The 17,053-nt window shown below is 47.7% G+C and overlaps 2 pseudogenes; both read left to right on the top strand.

Annotated features, from left to right (window-relative positions):
- LOC120658041 overlaps positions 1-11,804 on the top strand; it is a 31,586-nt pseudogene extending 19,782 nt beyond the window's left edge.
- On the top strand, positions 1,884-3,697 carry LOC120658045 (annotated as a pseudogene).
- Positions 11,805-17,053: the final 5,249 nt, after the last annotated feature.

The raw sequence follows: 17,053 nt of genomic DNA, 5'->3' as shown, positions 1-17,053 counted from the left end.
GTACCCATGCGCTAGATGGAGGTTTACGTGGAGAGACTTGGCAAGCAACAAATGATCCTAATACCAAGTTTCTAAGTAGATGAAAGATATGATGAATTGGTGTTATGTGAAGATATTACAAGATTGAAGCGGAAACGAAGAAGAAGATTGAAACTTAGCCTTCTAGTTTTCTTTGTTTGTTATATATTTTTTTGTTTTTTCTTTAAATCAATCGTTTGAGGTTTAGAGTCTAATAACTCTGGTAACTCTCGTAATGCATGGTCGTGGATATATATAGAAGCTGGTTTATTTCTTTATTTAAAAAAACTATTTGGAAGCGCCTTTATACCAGGTGGGTGAGTGGGTCTTGCTGCAGCAAGAAGTTGATCTTTTCTCCATCTCTCCCTAGCGCCCAATCATGCACTTCTCAACATAGAGACAAGTATAGATGGCCAAATGTGCAGCCTGGCTCGGTCCGACACTAACACTATTCGACACTAGATACTATTTGGTACTACACTACTTGGCATTAAGCCTTAGTGGTGCCGTTGTCATGCCGTGCCGGCACTGCGTGCTGGCCACTCGGCCCAGGCACTGCACTATAGGTACTTAATCGTGCCGTGTCATGTCGGCGGCACAGTTAGCACACAGTGGTAGTGCCAGCCCAAGCACTACCACCATAAAAAAGCTCAAAACACTCAAAATTTGGGTTTGGGGACGGATTCAAGGAGATCGGAGATGGGAGAGGAGGATTGGACTAGAAGGGAAAGAAGTCCTACGGTAGTGTCGTGCCGGGCCGACGGTAGAGGCACAACGCAGCTTCACGTGCCGGACCGCGGCTCCGATCTAGATCGGACAGCCGAGGGCGATGATGTAGCACTGGGGCAAGACTAAATGGCATAGAACTACTACCATCGGCGGCCGGCGGCAGAGATCCGACGGCCGGAGCGGGAGAGGCGAGAGGTGAGCGCGAGAGGCAGCCGGACGAGGTGAGGGAGTGGAGTGAGTGAGGGTTATGCTGGATATAGAAGGGGTGACAGGCGTCGTCCGCGGTATATATACGCCGACTGCTGTGACAGGCCTTAAATGGGCTCCCGATCCAGTAAGTTTGTAAGGCTAACGACTAGTAGGTCAGGCCTAACGACTAGTATCAGATAGGTACTGTGCCAGGTCCGTGCCGGCCCATTATTCGTATCGTGCTCGTGCCAGCACTGCGTGCTGGGGTTACAGTCCACGCACTACAGTACGTCTGTGTCGTACTGACACTGACACTAAACCCATCATATTGTTTCGTGTTCGTATCGTGTTTAGTGCCGTTTTCCGTGCAACCCATCTGACACGGTACATTTGGCCATATATGGAGACAAGTACCTGCTACAAGTGTCGGAGCTAGGAAGATGGTGACTGACCAGCAGATTTGCAACTGACACTCTCTTGCTGTAGCATGGAGTGCCCATGGTTTTAAATAGAGGGCTATAGCCCCGCTACGCTATTTGTATTTGTGCCGCTATGGTAGCTATGGACGCTAAATTGGGTTATAGCTGCGCTAAATTGCATAGCTTTAGCACCGCTATAGTCTTATCCTTAGCTCAATACTATTGTTTTGGTCTTTTGGATAAATGAATATTTAATTGTATTATTTTTATTATATTGTCAACTTAATTAATATTTCCATAGCCCTAGAAACATATTTATGTTTATGAAATTCGCTAATTACTATATTTCTGTGTATCTATTACTTGTATTTTGCATGGTTTAGTAGTAAACCGCTATTTGGCATAGTCTGATATAGCTTCCGCTATAGCCTCTTAGCATCGGAAAAAAATATGCTACTATTTACCATAGCCCGCTATTTAAAACCATGGGAGCGCCTCACATGTCCACAGTTCGCACACAAAGACAAAGGCCGTACTAACCGTATGCTTGGAAAAAAATTGGATGCGAACTGTCCATGACCAACTGAAGGGTGACCAACTGACCATAATCAAATTCCGAACCACTAGCTCGTGATCTCCTCAGCAACCACTCTGCCAGCGGCAATGGCCGGACCAGAGCAGCACGGCGACAGCGGCCACCGCCGCCGCGTCGTCCTCTTCTCCCTGCCGTTCCATGGCCACCTCAACCCGATGCTCAAGCTCGCGGCGCTCCTCCACGCGCGGGGCCTCGGCGTCACCGTCCTCCACACGTGCTTCAACGCCCCCGACCCGGCGCGCCACCCGGAGCTCGCCTTCGTCCCCATCCACGAGACGCTCCCGGACGAGGCCACCTCCCCCGACTCCGACATCCTCAGGAAGCTGCTGGCCCTCAACGCCGCCTGCGAGGCGCCCTTCCGGGCGGCCCTAGCGTCGCTGCTGCGCGGCGGCCGTCGGGACGTCGCGTGCGCGGTGGTCGACGGGCAGTGCTACGCCGCGATGGCCGCCGCCGGCGAGCTCGGCGTCCCCGCGCTCGCACTCCGGACGGACAGCGCCGCCTCGTTCCGGAACATGCTCGCGTGGCCGCGGCTGCGCGACGCCGGCTATGTCCCCATCAAAGGCAAGCAAGCTAAGAGCAACCTTTTTTTTTTCCTCCACATTGGATCTTGGACCTCGGCGTTCATGAGCTAGCTGCAAATGTTCCGGCAGAGGAGCAGCTGGACGAGCCGGTGCCGGGCCTCGAGCCGCTCCGCGTGCGGGACCTGATCCGCGTCGACGGCCGCGACACCGACGAGCACTGCAGCTTCGTCGCCTCCGTCGCCGGCGCTGTTCGAGCCTCGGTGTCCGGCATCGTGATCAACACGTTCGAGGCGATCGAGGCGGCGGAGCTGGCCAAGATCCAGCGCGAGCTGTCCCTGCCGGCGTTCGCCGTCGGCCCGCTGCACCTGCTGCTCGGCCGGACACCGCCGGAGGAGCAAAGCCTGCATGAGCCCGACCGGGGCTGCCTGGCGTGGCTGGACGCGCGCCCGCCGCGCTCCGTGCTGTACGTGAGCCTTGGGAGCCTGGCCCGCGTCGACCGTGGCGCGTTCGAGGTGATGGCGTGGGGGCTGGCCGGCAGCGGCGTGCCGTTCCTGTGGGTCGTCAGGCCGGGCTCAGTGGCCGGCGGCGCCGCGGCCGCTGGCGACGAGGCTCCGCCATTGCCGGACAGGTTCGAGGATGAGGTAAGGGACAGGGGGAAGATCGTGAAATGGGCCCCGCAAAGAGAGGTCTTGGCGCATGCCGCCATTGCCGCGTTCTGGACGCACTGCGGGTGGAACTCGACGCTGGAGAGCATCTGCGAAGGGGTGCCCATGCTCGTGCAGCCGTGCTTCGCGGACCAGATGGTCACCGCAAGGTACGTGACGCACGAGTGGGGTGTCGGGCTAGAGGTGGGGGAAGAAGTGGTCGAGAGGGGAATGGTGGCGAAGGCGGTGAGGGAAGCCATGGCTGGGGATGGTGGAGCTCGGATGAGGGAGAGGGCACACCGTCTGCAGATGCAAGCATCTGCTGCTGCTACGAGTCGGCCATGGACGGTCTAGTCCGGTTCGTACTGTCCCTGTGAACTGCGGACATGTCTGAAATCTGAATGATTCAGGCATGAATGGTGTCTTGAGGGCATGACCTTGATATGTTTTCTAATTTGTCGAACAATGTGATGTGTTGTTGCCTCATGCCAGCAAACTGAATGCCAGTCTCACCAAATGAGATACTTGCATCTAGGAAAGAATCCAAGAACAAATAACACATGAACTGTTCATTGTTCGAAATTATTTTCTCTGCTAGTATTGTGTTAATTGCCCTTCAAAAAATAGTGTTGTGTTAATTGAAGAGAAGTTATAATTACATTTCTTATCAGGACAACGAGAAGAACAAAAAATCATTGAGTTTGTGAACCATGCTCAAGAACTATAGGGCGTTTCATTTCTAGAATAGAACAAAAACAGCAGTACAATTCAGTGACAAATAACACGGTGCACGAAACATCAAATATCTTAAGATCGTTAGGCAAAATCAGGTTCCTTTCCAAAAAAAAAAGATTAATAAACTTGATGTCATTTGTAGTAACATCTTTCGTCCCCCCCCCCTCGAATGTAGTACTATGCAGAGGTAGAGTTGATGAACCACTGCTTCGAATTTGTTGATGAGGCCTCTGCCAAAGATTGCAAGGTATGGGTAGTTCATTTCCACCACGTCGGAGGTTACGTGCTCTGTTCTGGGGTTGGATGTGTCACCGAAGGATACGGGCAGTGCAATCTTGCCCAAGGCGTTGACTCTTTTGCCTCCGAAGCCTATGAGCGGGATATCTGATGGTTGTAGGAGGTTGCGATCGATGTTCATTTGATCGAAGGTGCTGGAGAAGATGATGTCTGCAGAGCTTCTAGTATCCACTAGAATCTTTCCTATTGTCCAACCTTGAATGTTGGCTTCGATGACAAGGGCATCAGTGTGAGGGTAGCTGAGTAGCTGCACATCTTCCTCAGAGAACGTGATGGGGGATTGAGACCACTGTGTTCTTTTGTAAAGTCCTTCTGGCATAATGGAGTGGACTTGCCAGAAGTAATTTTTCCTCTGCCTCTTGTTTTCAAAGCGAGAGAGGAGCCCCCAGAGATGGGCATGATCATGCCAAAAGTTGGTAATGGACCAGGTTGGCTCTGATGAGGGTTCGGATTTTCCTCCTTTGGCGGAGGCCCTGGAGGTGGTGGCGGGCGGCTTTCTTGGGGGTTGGGGTTCGAAGGTTGCGGCTGTACTCCTTGAGGGTTTGATTGCGGAGGTTGCCAGTTTGCTGGGTATAGGTTATAACTGAAGGCGGGTGACGGTTGGAAGGGGTTGAAAGGTGGTGCTGAGGGTAATGCTTGTGGAGTGGGATTGTATGCATGACTCGAGGGTATGAGGTTGTAATGTTGGGTTTGCTGGGGGTTATATGTTTGGCCTGATCCAGGCCAGCTTGTGTGACCGACCAGTTTTGCTTTCTTCTCTACTTCCATTCTATCAAGGGTTTTCTTCTTTTCTGGGCAGTGATTCGTGGTGTGGTCTGACTCTGCACCATGGAAGTGACAGAACTTTTTTGGTTGATCCGGGGGTCCTTGGCTTCGGCCTCTTCCACGCCCTCGGCCATGGGTGGATTTGCCTCCTCTGTTGGAGTCATGGCGATGGTTGCTTGGTTGTGAGTTGAATGACTGTGGAGCCGGTGGTGTCATGTAAGGCTCAGTGTCGGGGCGTGGGGCTGTCCTCTGCGAAGGTTTCACTGGGAATATGTACTGGGGATTATGTCTTGTACTGTTTTGGTTGCCATGTGGCCAACCTTGTTGCTGCCTCATCAGCTTCCTTTGTTCAACTCGTCTGCGATGGTCTGCATCGGACCTCGCATACTTTTCCACTCCAGTGTATAGTTCTGCCAATGTCTTTGGGGGTTCTCTAGAGAGATGTTAGGCTAGTTGACTTGGCAGTAGGCCAGCCATGCACTTTTCTATTGCTGTGTTTTCAGAAAAATTTGGTGTTTGTGCCTTCTTCTGAACAAACCTTCGAAGGTAGTCGGGTAGCGGCTCTCGATCCATTTGGAAGCATTGGAATTCTTCCACGGAGGTTATGGCTGCTTTCTTGAAGACTTGGAAGTCTTGCTTCAGCCTGTCCCTGAGGTGGAACCGGCTTGTAATTGACAGTGGTGGGAGGTAGGAGTACCATGTTGCGACTGGACCTTCGCAAGACATGATAAACGATTTGGCCAAGATGGGGTCGTCTCCTCCGGCCGAGGCTATTGTTGCCTCGTAGGTCATGAGGAACTAGTTTGGGTCCACAGAGCCGTTGTACCTTAGCAACTGTGTGGGCTTGTAGCCGAAGGGCCAGGGTGTGAGCTGAAGCTGCGGGGATAGCGGGGAAGTTGGATCAAAAGGAGAGTTTGCTTGGTAATGCTGCTCTTGATGTTGGTTTGGCTCATGGCGAAGGTTGTTGACTTGGGGTTGGCGGGAAGCTTCTATCTGACCTGCATCTTGTGTCTCGCAGGCCTTCTGGAGTTGCTCGACTTCAGATTGCATCTTGGCAAGCTTGCGTTTGGCCTCGGCTAGCTTTTTTGCCTGTGTTACTGCCCGTTGCTTTGTTGCCAGCTAGGCATTGAGGTAGGCTTTTTCCTTCTCAAGGGCCTTGAGCTTGAGAGCAGTTTGTGTGTATTCATCTTCCTGCTCGGGTTGTATGTCTTCATCCTCGACGAGCTCTGTGTCTTGGTTGATCAATGCGGTCTTGTTCTTCTCTTGAGTAGGGCGCTGCCCATGGACATGCATGCCTGCTCCGGTGGTTTGGACGAGGGTTTGTTCTGGGAGGACAACAGCTTGGACTACAAAGGTGTGGAGACTGGAGGTTTCTGGCTTGACGGTGGTTTGATTGGTGTTCTTTCTCTTTGCGGGAGCCATTGGGATTATTTCTTGAGCTGGAACACGGTGGGCGCCGCTGTTGGGATCTTCGCACCCGAAGAATATTTGGATACCAAACAGACGTAGGAAACAGACGAAGGGAACAGAGTACTCAACGATCTTCGGATAATAACTCAGAGCGAGCTTTTTCCAACGATCAAAAAGTTGTTACAGTAGAGAAAACTGGGGGTATTTATACCCCAACCCTCGCGGTGCATTTATATTTTTGCCCATACATTTTCACCTTATGTCAGCACTTTCGGAGCCCCTAACTAGTCATTTCTCGCTTTTGAGTTGAAGAGCCGTTTACGCCACGCAAGCTTCTCCGAATCGAGATCGGCACGCTTCCGCCGCTCCTCTGAAGGTTTCCAGAGACCCCGGGTGCGTTCCGTTCTTCAGGCTACGCCTCGTTGGCTTGGAGTCGAAGGTCTTCGGCGCCTCCGGCCCTTGCTCGCATCCAGCAAGGCGGCCTTCGTGCAAATAACCTCCGCGAGAGTGGTGCATCCGAGGGAAATCTTCGACCTGCCGATCAACAAAGAAACGCCAAGGGTTGACCGAAGGTCGTGGAAGAGGGTTAGTAGCATTTGCCGTCATGCCAGTAACCTTCGGGTATAGCATCTCCGGAGGTAGCGATCCCCAACACCCGTCATATCAAATTTTCGGACACATACATGGAGCATTAAACGTAGTTGAAAAAAAAACTAATTATACAGTTTAACTGATTCATACGAGATGAATCTTTTAAACTTAATTAGTCTATAATTGAACATTAATTGTCAAATAACAACGAAATGTGCTACAATACCAGAACCCAAACTTTTTCATCAACTGAACATTAATTGCTTTCTGACAAGTAAATATATGAATTGAAGATGCTCATGTGAAACAAATTATATGTTTTTCAAAAAATGGAAAAATGATGTTTAGTTGGAGCATTAACTACATGACAGTAAAGTTGTGACAAACAAATAAATGATGTTTAGTTGGAGCATCAACAAGAACTTAATACAGAGAACGATGGCTATTGATGTTTGTAGACCTGTTCGCAATCTATATATTAATAAAAGAAAATGACATTCTCACCACGTTTTGGATATGTAGAAAAAAATAGGCTTATTTCAAAAATTTGAAGCAACATAAAGTAGGCTTATTTCTTTTCATACTAGAAAATCAAATGGGCAGATACCACGTCAGTGGTGGTTTGTGGCCTGTGGGTTTAGATTATTTGGTTGCGATGTACTGACATGCCGACATGGTACCTTGTATTTCTTGAATCGAGGGTCTAAATTTAATTTTACACCTATCGAGGGTCCAGCAAATTTAATTTTACACCTAGCAATTTAATTTTACAACTAGCTGCAGCGACGAGGCTGCAAGCCTGCAATCATTGTCGTCGCACGTGCCAAATGCTTCCTGCAATACCACGTGCAGGCAGATAATCCATCAGCACACAGTGACTGCACAGTACCTTGTTATTACTGCAGTATACTGTAAAAAAAAGTGTTACTGTACTGTAGTAGTGTACTGTAAAAAAAGTATACTGTAAAGTGTTACTGTAAAAAAAGTGTGACAGTGAAACTGCACAGTACCTTGTATGTTTGTACACTGTACTATGTATACAGTGCAGGGATACGATCATACGAGGCGACAGAAAACGTGAGAAAACAGGCCGTCCAGTCGTCCTTCCTTTTGTCTCGCAAATAAAGCAATCGGACAGCAGTGCCTCCAACACAAAGGGCGTGGTTGCTACCTTGCAAGTAGTCCTGGGAATGGATCGTCATCCAAAATCCAACTAACATCCAATTAATGTGACTCTATCATCTAATCCAATCCTATTAGATAGTTCCCACCATCCAATCCTGTCCAATCCAACCTCATATACATATTATCCATCCAACCAATCTAAATCACGTTTGGAGACAGCAGATTTCAGTGAAGCCAGGAGAGGGCGCAGGCCAGATAGTGCCAATGCAACATTGGCACGTATGCAACCCAAAATCACGTCAACGAGGTGAACAATAAGGTCAACAAGCTATATGCAAATTACATTAAAGAGTATGTGATGCAGATCATTCAGATAGTGCCAATGAGGCATTGGCCACTACTAGCGTTCAAACCGTGGCTGCTTTGATAGAGTAATAACATTCTAATGGAAAAGCTTGGGACTGAATATATAGAATTATTGTATCCTTTTTTGGCTAGCTACCCACTACACGTTTACCCCCTTTTTTTTCATGATATTGCGAAAACTCTATTGCTTTGTATTCTGTTATTTTTTTTAACATCAGGCCAAAACATAGTTAGCCTGAACCCAAGTACCTATTGAGGGGCTCTTTTTTTTTTGGCATGAACACAATTTATGAAGTTTGCCTCACAATCTCAGAATGTAAATAGCAAAATAGTAAATGCGTCCTAGAGAGTTTTTTAAAGTACAATGTACAGTTTTGCAGCCACAAAGTAAAGTCGTTAAAGGTCATAATAATATTAATTGTATGTTAGGTACTCCGATTACCTCCCAAGAGGTAATATATAGAAAAAGTATTTTTGCTATTACCTCCAAAGAGGTAATATCTAATATGTGATAATACTTGTCCTGATCTACCTAAATAAATGCATGGTCTACAATCATTTTGAATTACCGTGGCAAAACCCATGTTGGAACCTAGAAGAAGCTAAAGGTACGTCCAAATTGTGTATACTATTGGGATGCTACTCATTTCCTTTCATTTCTGTAATTTCAGATAAAGCCCAGTTGGACATGCCATTGGATGAGCTTACACCACTACGGCTGAGAGACATGGTGTTCTCGCCCACTACTACGCATGGTAATATGGCAAGATGCCTACAACATTTACTGGATGCAGCAAGGAGTTCTTCCGGTGTCATCCTCAACACCTTCCAAGACCTTGAGGATTCAGATCTCCAAAAGATCACCAACGGCCTCGGTGTGCCGATGTACACGGTAGGGCCACTTCACAAGATTTCTTCAGGCACCGAGAGCAGCTTGCTAGCACAAGACCAGACTTGCTTGAAGTGGTTGGACAAGCAAGAGGCCGATTCTGTTCTTTATGTGAGCTTGGGGAGCCTGGCATCCATGGATGAGAAGGAACTGTTGGAGACAGCATCGGGCTTGGCCAACAGCCAGAGCCCGTTTCTGTGGGTGATCCGTCACAACATGGTCAGGTCTGAGGAATGAGAGTACTCTATCCTGCCTGTGATGAGTGAATTGTCAACCGTGCGGTGTGATCGTGCGCTTGGTCTTTGGATTGCAAGTACACGGGCGTCGAGTGTCGACGGGGAGCTGCCGTGGAGGTGCTGTGGCCGATGGACCGTGCGGTGGACGGCGGTGAAGGGCAGCCGGGACCGGAGCTCGGACCGGGCGGCAGCTGTGGCGTCCACTCCTGGATCGAGGGCGCAAGCGGCGACGGAAGGCGGGTTTCTTGGTTTGCGCCACAAAACCAAGGAGGCGGACGGCGGTTGAAGACGCCAAGTCGTGGAGGTGACGGGCGTCGGTCTCGAGACTGACGGAGGCGACGGGCGTCGACGGCGTCTAGGGCCTCGCTGCGGGCGAGGAGGTGACGGGCGTCGGGCGGCGTCTAGGGCCGTCAGGAGGCCGAGGCGGGAACGACGTCTAGGGCCACGGCGTGGAGGCGGGAATCTTCCCGCGCGTGAGGTTTTGGTGGTTTTCTCAAAACCGGCCACCTACCGGGGTTTCGCGGACCCTCCAAAACCGCGGACCGGTACTTCGTCGACGTGACAGCATCGCAGCAAAGACTTCGAGTCGAAAAAAGAAGCCCCGCCGTCGATCGAGGGTGTACAGCGGGCTGCTGCAGACCCGACCGGTCTGACTGGTCCCCTGGACCGGTCTGACCGGTCTGGCCGCAGTAGCTGGGTATAAAAACCCCCACCAGCCCGTGGCTGGGTGAGTCTCTTGAGTCTTTTGTTTTCTCTGGGTTTTTCCTTCTCCCAGCCTCTGCTCTAGGTTAGGGCCAAGGACTCCAACGCAAAGAGAGTTTAGATTATAGCTATTCTCTTCAATCTAGTGGGTGGATGATGGGCGGATGGCTCTAGCCTTTGTATAGGTGAATTCCTCTGAGTTTAATGGATGAAATTTGTTTGAGATTCACTTGTGTGTGCTGAGCATCTCGTCCTCCCCTTCTCTCTTGCGTTTTGGGTATAATTCTCCTCTTTTGGTGTGTTTCTTGTTTGGAGGAGACCAACCCTTGAATTCGTGGTTTGATGGACTCTTTGTGACGATTCTAATCCTTCTTGCCGAGTGCTAAACCTGCTAGAATCGAGAGTTCTCACGAATTGGCGATTTTGTGTTCTTGAGAAAACCCCAATCCTCTTTGATCTTTTCTCGATTTCTCTCGATCCGTGAATCTTTTTGGTGAGATCCTTTGGGGATATGTTCATGGGGTAGTTACGAAGCTTTCCCCCAAGATTCATCGAATTTGAACTTCGTTTGCTCAAGATTTGCCTTTTGGAGCTTTGGTCTTGGGCTGTCTGGAAGAGACCGGTCTGACCGGTCTATGAAACCGGTCGGACCGGTCTGGATTTTTGAAATCCAGCCCGACCGGTCTGGATTTTTGAAATCCAGCCCGACCGGTCTGGATTTTTGAAATCCAGCCCGACCGGTCTGGATTTTTGAAATCCAGCCCGACCGGTCTGACCGGTCTTTGCTAGCGGTCAGACCGGTCTGACTCAGTGTGCTGCTGTTTGTGGAGTTTTTCCAGTTTTGCTTCCGCGAAGTTTTCTAGGGTGTGCTGTTGTGAGATAGTTTGTTCATAGCTATTCTCACATACCCTAGGTGTAGGGTTTGCGGTGATTTTGGGATATAGGCCGACGGATCGATTTCGGAAGAAATTTTGATCGGCTCCCATTCAGCCCCCTCTGGTCGCCAGTTTCGGTCCCTCAAGGTCCTCACACCAGGTGAGCCTTCCTGAAGGCTTCGAGGAGGCGACACATGGTAGGGGAATGGTCGTGCCCTGGGCCCCACAGCAAGAAGTTCTTGCTCACCATGCCATTGGTGGCTTTTGGACTCCCAATGGATGGAACTCGACTCTGGAGAGCATTTGCGAGGGTGTCCCGATGATATGTAGGCCCCAATTTGCTGACCAGATGATAAACATGAGGTACGTCCAAGAGGTGTGGAAGATAGGGTTTGAACTAGAAGGGGAGTTGGAGAGGGGGGAAGGTCGAGATGGCTATTACCAAGTTACTGTGTACGGAAGAAGGTAGACAGATGAGACAGAGGGCCAAGGATCTGAGGGACAAAGCTGTGAAGTGCATTGAGGATGAAGGCTCTTCCAAATCTGCAATAGATTTGCTGCTCAAGCGCGTAATGTCATTTTAGATATATTTTTTCATGTAATGAAGAAACTATTATCGTTAGATGTGTTATATGTTGTTTTTCCCATAAATTGAGAAGGTAGTGATCATTGTTAGGTCACACTCTTCATCAGATAAATGAGATATTTCTCAGATGGTTTCAAATTACATGTTCACTGTTAAATTTTTTCATTGAAAACAATTTTACAAATAATTTTCACAACTAAATTATTCATAGTTCTAGTTTAATAAATAAATATATTGTCTAACATTGATCGTGTACTCTCCTGAGCATGCGGGCGGAATTGGTGTGCTCCTAGTAGGTCTTAAAAAGATTAATCTGAAAATTATCTATGTTGGTGTCTTTTTAATATAATCAGAAGCTCTTTTGTCTAGTTGTTGTAGTGCGAGTAGTTGTTGCTCTACTATGCCTAGGGATGAAAGTGGTAATCTGAACTGTTAGAATAAATTTAATATTTTAAAATAGATATGTATAAAATTTGATGGTGATAATTTCTTATATTATCAAGCATATTATTACAAATAAGAATAAAATTTTGCATAAATTATTTTATGCATTATTTGCTCCCTACAACAAAAAAAAGTGAAAAAAATACCGAATTTGTTTCCGAATCCATACCCAATTTTATATCTATCATTTGAGAAAATATAGGATGAATTTAAGGTTTACCTTTTATGAATCTTTACAAGCTCAACGCTCAAAACAAGAATACAAATTTGTATACAAGATTCTATATCCTGTTTATTCGCAATCAAAGAAAAACGACCAAAAAACTGATTACCGAATAATTACTGTTTCCGACCGTTTTCATCCCTAACTATGCCGTTCAATCTGGGCTAATTTTTAAAATAGAATCCGCAGTTCCTCTGCTTTTTCGTTAAGAAAAAGCCAAGATGGCTCTTATATCAATCAATTGATTATATCCATCTTATATCTTCATCATATCGCATGATTGCCGTTCCATATAATTTGGAGGAGAAAAAAGTGGCAAAAAGTAACACGCGGCCGTCTACCAAAAAGAATACTGGTAAGCAGCCTTTGGAACGAACATATATTAATTTATTGTGATAATGATGCATGAACCACTGTAGTGAATGTAGCCATTTTTTACTACTTTATAAATTTGTATGGTCCATGCTGTTAAGTGCTTGTGGGTTATTAGAAAAAGCAATATGTACTGTGTGACAGAACTGCCCAAATTAAACCGGCTTTAGTGCGCTAACTATCATCTTAATGGTTAATCAAGTTACTGTGTACTTAAAACGGTGTAATCCGGACGTCTGTCGGTTTAAGGATCGAAAAACACTGGAAGTCTCGCACGAAGACGAGCACAAATGATTACAAGCAGACAAAGTTCTCAAGGTTAATTTACAAAGCGGAGTTTTACAAACAATAATACGCAAAATATCAGAGTTCAAAATGCAGCGGAAATTAAATAGAAGTTTAGTTTAGAAAAACAACGATTACTATGATGACGTGAGGACGTCACATCGAGCCCACCAATGTGAATCCTGGTTAGCTCGAGCCAGCAGTAGTTACCTGAAAACCAGGGTGACAACAAACCCTGAGTATACTAATACTCAGCAAGACTTACCCGACACGGGTATAGTTAGCCCACTATCTAGACATGCAAAGCTTTTTGGCTCTGGAGTTTGTTTTGCTGAAAGGCTACTACTAATGAATCCTTACTTTCAATATTTTAGCTCAATTTAAGTTTATCAAGTGCCAACTAAATTTGCCTGACATCTAGAGCAAGCATGGTTGATCATATCAATCTTTACATATTATCATCATTATATCATCATCATTCCAATTCTTTACTACGATGTGACAAAGAGATCAAGGCTCTCATAACCGCGAGTCACGGCGAATCGATCCGATTTAACCTTGCAAGGTGGACCTAACCAACACGGCACGTATATGCCCCGTCGGGCTATACACACCAACCCTTCACATATGCACACCGAATAGGCGAACTGCCCTGCGACCCGGGACTGCTAGCCCCACCGATAACAATGAAGGGTCAGCCATGAGTTTGTATACTAGCTCCACTGGTGAAGACAGTATCAAGTCCGCCTACCGGTGCACATATGGTACTGAGCTTACCGGTTTCGACTACCTCCTACTCCCGGCATGCGGTTAGTACTGTTCAATCCTCGATCAACACTGCCAACAACGGAACGGTCCTCAATCGACACAGGCGGAGGCTTACTTTCCATCCATTCCATATCCATAACCAATTCATCTCCGCCCGGTCTCTAGTTTTCCTTTCTTTTCTCAAAGATTCCTTCTTCAGTAACTTTTCCATAAGTAACAAGACCTAAATCTCGTGAGTGACAGGAATCACTCGACTTCTACCGGGTCTCTAATTAGCAAAGCATTTCTAACGGTGCCTGTATACTAGTAGAAACTCAAAGGTACTTAGGGAGAAATATGCATACTAGGGTTTCATTCAACTCCTAAAACTTAATGCACAATACTTAAATAATAACCTTGAATACTTGAAAATAAAGGTTATGCTCCGGGGCTTGCCTGGGAGTAACACTAAGCTAGTGTTAGTATTAACAAGGCCATGGGCCCTTCCAACTTTGAGTTGGGTCTTCGGTTGCTTCCGCGGGTCCTTCACTCTTCAGGACGCGTCCACCCAACACTGTCTTGTGGTTCAGTTCCGTCAGCACGTGCTCCACTTCCACACATGGTACATCTAGCGTACCTAAATGAGATACACCAAGGCAGAGGTTTGAATGCATGGAAGTGCAGTAGATGATACCGCAAAAAGGACAAGTAGGGCAGATACAAAGCCACGCTTGGATGGGTACGAACATGATGCACTGCAATGCGATAAGATTAGGAATAAAGATATGACTGGGCAAACATTTAACGAGTAAACACCGCATACACACTCAAAAGGCAACTAGGTTGGGGCTACAATACGAGAGTTCATTCAAGTATTTTAGCCTGAAGTGTTTCCTTCAAAACAATAGCTACTCAACTACTTAGGGTAGCATGGATTAAAACATGGGTTTGTTTTGTTGAGGTTACACCTGCATGAAAGTAATTAACTAACAACAAGGATAAAGGATGAAATTGAAGCTAGGAACTAATTAAAGATCAAAACATAACACGCCACAAAGATCTATTAGCACCACTTTGATACCATGAAAAACTGCTGATAAAGAGTGCATAAATAAATTACCAGCAATTGTTGATATTGAAAAGTATTTCTTTTAGCCCTAGAAAGGAAAACAAACAACAACAGATCCACAAACATGCACAAAGGCTATACACCTGAAAATTTTCCAGTGGACTACACATACAAAGAGTAAATTACTGGATAAACTTCATAATTTTTAGAGCAACGGAACAACCTGGATTAATTAAACTAGCTTAAACACAACCCTAATATTTAGTAGGGGCAAAAGTGACATTTCACCAGCACAAGTATTTTTCTACTGAAGATCTTGATTTTAGAAACCTAATAAAATTTATTTGGCATTTTCACATTTTTTTGTGAATTATTATGCAATTATGAAATCTCAGCTGAAATAAAACAAGTAAAAAGGAAAACAATAGGGGGGCGGCTGACAGCCGGGCCCCACATGTAAGGGAGCCCAGGCCCGCTCCCCAGGCGCCTCCCCCTCCCCTGCTTTGCCCCGCGCGGCGGCCGGCGTGCGGCCAGGCCGACTGCGGCGGCGCTGCCTCGCCGGCGGTGCGGCCGGGCCGAGCTGCGGCCAGGGCGGCTGGGGGGGTGCGGGGCGCGTTCACGGAACAGGGGCGCGGGGGCGCAGGGGCGGCGGCGGCGGTGTACGCGGGCTGGAGCGGTGGCGCGGCATCGGCGTTCCGGCGACGGCAGAGGGCGGCGGCCGCGGGGTGAGGCGACGCGACGTCCAGCGCAGCCGGGCGGGGCCAGGGCGCGCGGCAGCACGGCGCAGGGCCACGCGGACGGGCCCGCGGAGTGCGGCGGCGGCGGCAGTCGCAGCGACGGCGGCGGCGGCCGTGTTCCGGCACCGGCGATGCACGAAGCAAACGGGAAAAAGGCCGGGGATAATGAGTGACTCACCACGAACCCATTCTTGGGGTCGATTCGAGCGGAGGGTGGTCGGAGAAGCGGATCGACGCGAGGGAGGCGGAGCTCGGGTTGGCTCCAATGGCGGCCGGTGGTAGGGCTAGGGTTTTCGGCCAACTCGGCCAGGGAGGAGCTCGGGTGAGGGACGGGGATGGTGGAGGAGGTAGTGAGGAAGCTCGGGGCACGAGGAATCGAGAGAGGATCGAGCAGGGGCGGCGGATTTCGGCCGGCGAGAGCGAGTGGCGTGAGCTCGGTCGAGCTCTGCTCGAGGAGGAAGAAAGGGCCAAGTGAGGAAGCGAAGATGGACTTGGACGCCTGGGCAAGGATAAGATTGTGGTGCACGACGAGACGGCGGCGGCACGAACGCCTAGGATGGCCGGCACGTGGGCACGGCGACGATCACGGCGTGTCACGCAGCGAACAGGGGAGGAGGTGGAGTGAGGGCGATTATGTAAATAAAACGAAGTTTCAAAACTCCCGTTTATAAACTCAATTTTTCTTCCTATACTAAAGGTCAAATGAAAAACTTTTGAATACGAAAGTTGTTCAAAATTTTGAGATCTTCAAATTTTGTTTCAGGCACTTTTTCATTTGAACAAAGGTTTGATAGATAAAATTTAAAACTTGAGTGCATTTGAAAAAAAAAATCCTATTCAAAGCAAAATTAAAGATTTTCTTTAAATTTCATGCTGAAACTTGAATTTTGGCCAAAATGAAAGTTGCAGAGGAAGAAAAGTTCTACATCATTGATGTTGGGCAAAAGTTGATTTAGAGCTCGGATTAGGGGGAAAAACAAGATCGAACGCAGCTCAGTCGAAAGTTACTATGCGAATTCGATTAGCGCTAAAGACGATGATTAGCCTCGATTAGTGATTAAGCACAATGTTAGCGTCAAAATTAACACCGGGGTGTTACATACTGTTTTTCTTAGATCGATTTACATGGATGGCTAAAATGACATACAAAGAAGACAGGCACCACTAGTAGAGAAATTCACATCCAATTTTTTTGAACATTATAAAAAGAAAACTCTGACATAGGAGAAAGACCTACCCCAAGGTATTATTATGAGCAGAAGATTTTCCTCTTGCTAAAGGACCGAGAAGAAACCCTGAAGGCTCCCTACGATAGCTTCTGAAGAATTTCAACCATCTACAGTTTTCTATGATGATCCCAAGCCAAATCAGTGGGGAAATTTATTTCTATGAGCAATTGAACTGACTGCTGAAAGGTCCTTTTTTGCCGGTAGAAACACATCTCTTTTGTTCAAGCATAAATTTTGATGGGAAAACCAAACAAA

The sequence above is a fragment of the Panicum virgatum genome, chromosome 2N (assembly GCF_016808335.1).
Source record: "Panicum virgatum strain AP13 chromosome 2N, P.virgatum_v5, whole genome shotgun sequence".
NCBI classification, from domain to species: Eukaryota; Viridiplantae; Streptophyta; class Magnoliopsida; order Poales; family Poaceae; genus Panicum; species Panicum virgatum.
This window is presented reverse-complemented; position numbering and strand designations above follow the sequence as displayed.